Source organism: Ranitomeya imitator, chromosome 2, assembly GCF_032444005.1.
Source record: "Ranitomeya imitator isolate aRanImi1 chromosome 2, aRanImi1.pri, whole genome shotgun sequence".
Lineage (NCBI taxonomy): Eukaryota > Metazoa > Chordata > Amphibia > Anura > Dendrobatidae > Ranitomeya > Ranitomeya imitator.
The window spans coordinates 169656237-169662236 of record NC_091283.1 but is presented as its reverse complement, the minus strand read 5'-3'; positions in this window follow the sequence as shown (position 1 = coordinate 169662236).

Here is a 6000-nt window from a genome sequence, read left to right as displayed (position 1 = left end):
TTTTTACAAGGGAACATACAAAACATTACATAGCACGGGGCACAAGTCAGAACCAGGAGGTCAGGATTGGAGGATGGTCAGAGAGCGCGAGGTCAGAACCATGAGGTCAGGACTGGAGGGTGATCACACAGCAATAGGTCAGAACCAGGAGGTCAGGACTGGAGGGTGATCAGGCAATAGGTCAGAACCAGGAGGTCAGAACAAGAGGGTGGCCAGAGAGCACTAGGTCAGAACCAGGAGGTCAGGACTGGAGGGTGGTCAGAGAGCGCGAGGTCAGAACCAGGAGGTCAGGACTGGAGGGTGATCAGACAGCAATAGGTAAGAACCAGGAGGTCAGGACTGGAGGGTGGACAGATGGCACAGGTCCGAGCCAGGAGGTCAAGACTGGAGGGTGGTCAGATGGAACTAGGTCAAAACCAGGTGGTCAGGACTGGAGGGTGGTCAGAGAGTGTTAGGTTAAAACCAGGAGGTCAGGACTGGAAGGTGTTCAGGTGGCACAGGTCCGAGCTAGGAGGTCAAGACTGGAGAGTGGTCAGATGGCACTAGGTCAAAACCAGGAGGTCAGGACTGGAGGGTGGTCAGAGAGCGCTAGGTTAGAATCAGAAGGTCAGGACTGGAGGGTGGTCAGAAAGCGCTAGGTCAGAACGAGGTCAGAATTGGAGGGTCGTCAGACGATACAGGTCAGAACCTGGCGGTCAGGTCTGGAGGGTGGTCAGATGGCACCAGTCAGAATCAGGAGGTCAGGTCTGGAGGGTGATCAGACAGCACAGATCAGAACAAGGAGGTCAGGTCTGGAGGGTGGTCAGAGAGTGCTAGGGCAGAATGAGGTCAGGACTGGAGGGTGGTCAGATGGCACTAGGTCAGAACCAGGAGGTCACGACTGGAGGGTGGTCAGATGGCACAGGTCAGAACCAGGAGGTCAGGACTGGAGGGTGATCAGACAGCACAGGTCAGAACAAGGAGGTCAGGACTGGAGGGTTGTCAAACGGCACAGGTTAGAACCAGGAGGTCAGGGCTGGGAAGTGGTCAGACTGCTCCAGGTCAGAACCAGGAGGTCCGGGCTGGAGGATCATTGGACGGCACAGGGACAGAACCAGGAGCTCAGGGCTGGAAGGTGGTCAGACTGTTCCAGGTCAGAACCAGGAGGTCATGCCTGGAGCGGAGGCTGTAACTGAATCGGATCAGAAGCTGCAATGTGGAAATGGCCATTGCCCTTAAAAGAATTGTTGAGAAAATTACAACTACCGTTGTTCATAAATACCCTTAGTTAGATTTTTGGAACGGTTTCTGACCCGCTCTCCTCACCAGTGCCATGGCACATAATGAACAATGCGGGTTGATTAATTCTGTGCTGTTTTATGGACTTTCTGAATTCCATATAATTACTACAAATATTCGGGGCAGCTCATTTGTTTGCAGATATACGAGGTGATGACAAGTTTATGCACAATCCTATCATAAAATCCTGTTTATTGGCTCATAATCCGGATCATAGCGGCATCTTTATATTTTTTAACAAAAACTGATGTTATGACCTACAGATCCATTATCCGGAGGTTAGCACCAATCTAATGCACGGGCGGACAAGCTCCAAGCACAAGAAAGCTTCTCATTATTGGTTTCTGCATGTCACCAATTTAAGTAGTATAATCCCTCACATAGACCAGAGAGAGCGCTTGTTACTGAAGTTGCAGGTATTGGGCAGTTTTATAGGGAGTCATTTAACCAATCGGTATGGGACGAAATGCAGCAGAACCAATGCAGGACCTGGAAGAGGATGCAACTCAACCACAAGAAAGAGTCAAAGATTGGGGAGGCCAAGAAACTTTCATAAAAAGGTTTATCACCGGCTCCCCCTCCGAGGCCTTATTCCTGACACCACCAGAGCAGCCGATGTTACAAGAACTGGATCTTTGCTGGGCAGGAAATGATTTGAGCCAGGGTAGTCATTGGGCTGCGTAATCTATAGGATCCTCTGTTTTTTTCAGCAATTGGCATGGTCCTTGTTTCAGGGTGATCCCCAGATTGTGGTCACCAAAATAGTCACCAGTTTGCAACTGAACGAGCAGCAATGCTAAAATAATGTAGAAATGGACCAGGAAAACTGGTAAACAAAGAACATAAAGTACAGGAACAGGACAAGCGATGGAACCCAGAGCATAGAGTACAGGAACAAGACAGGCGATGGAACCCAGAGCATAGAGTACAGGAACAGGACAAGCGATGGAACCCAGAGCATAGAGTACAGGAACAAGACAGGAGCTGGAACCCAGAGCATAGAGTACAGGAACAGGATAGGCGATGGAACCCAGAGCACAGAGTACAGGAACAAGGCAGGAGCTGGAACCCAGAGCATAGAGTACAGGAACAGGACAAGCGATGGAACCCAGAGCATAGAGTACAGGAACAGGACAAGCGATGGAACACAGAGCATAGAGTACAGGAATAGGACAAGCAATTGAACACTGAGCATAGAGTACAGGAACAGGACAGGCGATGGAACCCAGAGCATAGAGTACAGGAAAAGGACAGGAGCTAGAACCCAGAGCATAGAGTACAGGAACAGGACAAGCGATGGAACCCATAGCATAGAGTACAGGAACACGACAGGAGCTAGAACGCAGAGGATAGAGTATAGGAACAGGCAAGCGATGGAACCCAGAGCATAGAGTATAGGAACAGGCAAGCGATGGAACCCAGAGCATAGAGTACAGGAACAGGATATGAGCTGGAACCCAGAACATAAAGTACAGGAACAGGACAAGCAATGGAACCCAGAGCATAGAGTACAGGAAAAGGACAAGCAATGGAACTCAGAGCATACAGTAGAGTACAAGAACAAGACAGGAGCTAAAACCCAGAGAATAGAGTACAGGAACAGGACAGGTAATAGAACCCAGAGTATAGAGTACAAAAACAGGACAAGCGATGGAACCCATAGCATACAGTAGAGTACAGGAACAGGACAGGAGCTAGGACCCAGAGCATTGAGTACAGGAAAAGGACAGGTGCTAGAACCCAAAGTACAGGAACAGGACAAGCAATGGAACCCATAGCATACCCAGAGCATAAGAGTATAGGAACAAGCAAGCAATGGAACCCAGAGCATAAAGTACAGGAACAGGACAGGAGCTGGAACACAGAGCATAGAGTACAAGAACGGGACAAGCAATAGAACCCAGAGCATAGAGTACAGAAACAGGACAGGTGATATAACCCAAAGCATAAAGTACAGAAACAGGACAAGCAATGGAACCCATAGCATACAGTAGAGTACAGGAACAGGACAGGAGCTAGAACCCAGAGCATAGAGTACAGGAACAGGACAAGTGATGGAACACAAAGCATAGAGTACAGGTACAGGACAAGCAATGGAACCCAGAGCATAGAGTACAGGAACAGGACAAGCGATGGAACCAAGAGCACAGAGTACAGGAACAGGACAGGCGATAGAACCCAGAGGATAGAGTACAGGAACAGGACAAGTGATGGAACACAAAGCATAGAGTACAGGAACAGGACAAGCAATGGAACCCAGAGCACAGAGTACAGGAACAGGACAAGCGATGGAACTCAGAGCATACAGTAGAAGACAGGAACAGGGCAGGAGCAAGAACCCAGAGCATAGAGTACAGAAACAGGACAGGTTCTGGAACTAGGAGGATAGAGTACAGGAACAGGACAGGTGCTGGAATCAGGAGCATAGAGTACAGGAACAGGACAGGTGCTGGAATCAGGAGCATAGAGTACAGGAACAGGACAGGTGCTGGAATCAGGAGCATAGAGTACAGGAACAGGACAGGTGCTGGAATCAGGAGCACAGAGTACAGGAACAGGACAGGTGCTGGAATCAGGAGAAAAGAGTACAGGAACAGGACAAGCGATGGAACCCATAGCATAGAGTACAGGAACAGGACAGGTGCTGGAACCAGGAGCATAAAGTACTTTAACAGGATAGATGGTGAAACCAGGAGCATGAAGTACAGGAATAAGACAGGTGCTGGAACCAGGAGCATAAAGTACAGGAACAGGATAGGCGGTGAAGCCAGGAGCATAAAGTACAGGACTATATATGAGGATCCTGTTTTTAACACTAAATTCTTTAATGTAAGAGACTGAATATCCCAATTGTTGCTAATGCATAAATAATCCTATAGTGGTGGGGGGCACTCCTAGTTAATCAATAGTCAGGGAGCCATCAGAAAGCGACTGCCATCCCTACAAAGCCATAATCCTATAAAAAGAGCATCAATTACTCCACATTTGTCTTCCCGGATCCTGGACAAGGAAAATCTTATTATGATCTGTGTCGCGGGCATGTCATTGCATCCCATTATTGCATGTTAGCGCAAGCTTCAAGGGGCCACACATGATGCAATGCAACCTTCATCAGGACATATGGTCTACAGCACCTTCGGATGTAGCCATGCCTAATGTTTCCTATGGAGAATGATGGCTCTCGGGCACAATCTCATGGGGCAAAAAAAAAACATTATGAAAACATCATATGTGTCCAAAAATGGTAGAATAAAAAACTGCAGCTCGCCACATGAAAAACAAGTCTGCTCAATATTGGCCTGTGTAAAAGGAACCGAAAGATGCCCCAACGGACCATCTCACGTGTATGGGGGGCCCAATAGTAAATGTTGCCTTCTCACAGGAAATGACTCGCTGCCAGAAGGGGCTTTGTATTGTTCATGGCCTTCTCTCAATGGGGTGAAGTCAGGAGGCTATAGCCCTGCCCCTGTTCCCAAATGTCCTACCAACCCACCAACTCCCCAAATCCAGAATCAGCCCCCAGATACGAGTGTGGCCATATTGGATGGAAGGATTTGCCAGCAGCAGTCGGGGAAAGCTCATGTGTAGGGTGGTAGAGATGAGCCGCGTCAGGATGGATCTGAGCCGGGAGGTGACATAAGAGCGGGGGCTAATTATCACTGGATTTACACTGGCATCAGCCGTGACTACATGGTGCTCTTCTCTCCCGGCTGCCGCAACCTCTACTTCTCTCATACACAAACATTGAGAGGAAATGGCAAAAGCTAAAAATACTATGCATCATAAAACCCAACGTAATCTTGATATCCTTTCCCAGTGCCGGAGTCAATGAAACAATGCGAGATTATCATTAGCCACAAGCCGGGAATCAATGGCTCCTTCATATCAATGGATCTCTATTTACTTTGTCACTTCCCCCGGCATTGTTACTGGGGATTGTGAGAGTATATAAATTACATAAGTGTTTACGGCTGTCGGGCCGGACACGTACCACAACACTGCAGGACTATCGGCACTCAAATCCCTGGTCTAAAGGTACCGTCACACTCAGCGACGCTGCAGCGATATAGACAACGAGCCGACCTAAACTAGATCGCTGGAGCGTCGCTGTTTAGGTCGCTGTAGAGACGTCAAACACTGTAACAGCAGAACGGTGCAGGAGCGATCCAGTGACGTAACGGCGACTCACTTCTCGTTCTCGCTGGTTGTTAGCTCCATGTAAAACATTGCTGGCATCGTTGCTTTTGATGTCAAACATGACGATACACGCCGACCTGCGACCAAATAAAGTTCTGGACTTCTAGCTACGACCAGCGATGTCACAGCGGGATCCAGATCGCTGCTGCGTGTCAAACACAACGAGATCGCTATCCAGGACGCTGCAACGTCACGGATCGTTGTCGTTCTCGTTGTAAAGTTGCTGAGTGTGAAGGTACCCTTACAGGGCCCCCAATAATGTCTAATCATAGAGTGGGGGAACGGGAAAGGAGAATCAGCTTACCCAAGTTGCAGCATGGATCCTGCTGTCTGATTCGCAAGGAATGGCTGAGACAAAACAGAGGAGGTGCAGGTCTATACCATAAAATACAAGCTTAATGTAGAAACATGAATTAAAAGTGCTTGACAGTTCCAATGGGACTGAGATGTGTCGGCTCTTGGAGCCTTACTCATGGTTATGGGTGTCTAATGGAATAACAGGGAAGAAATAGGGATGGGGGTGGG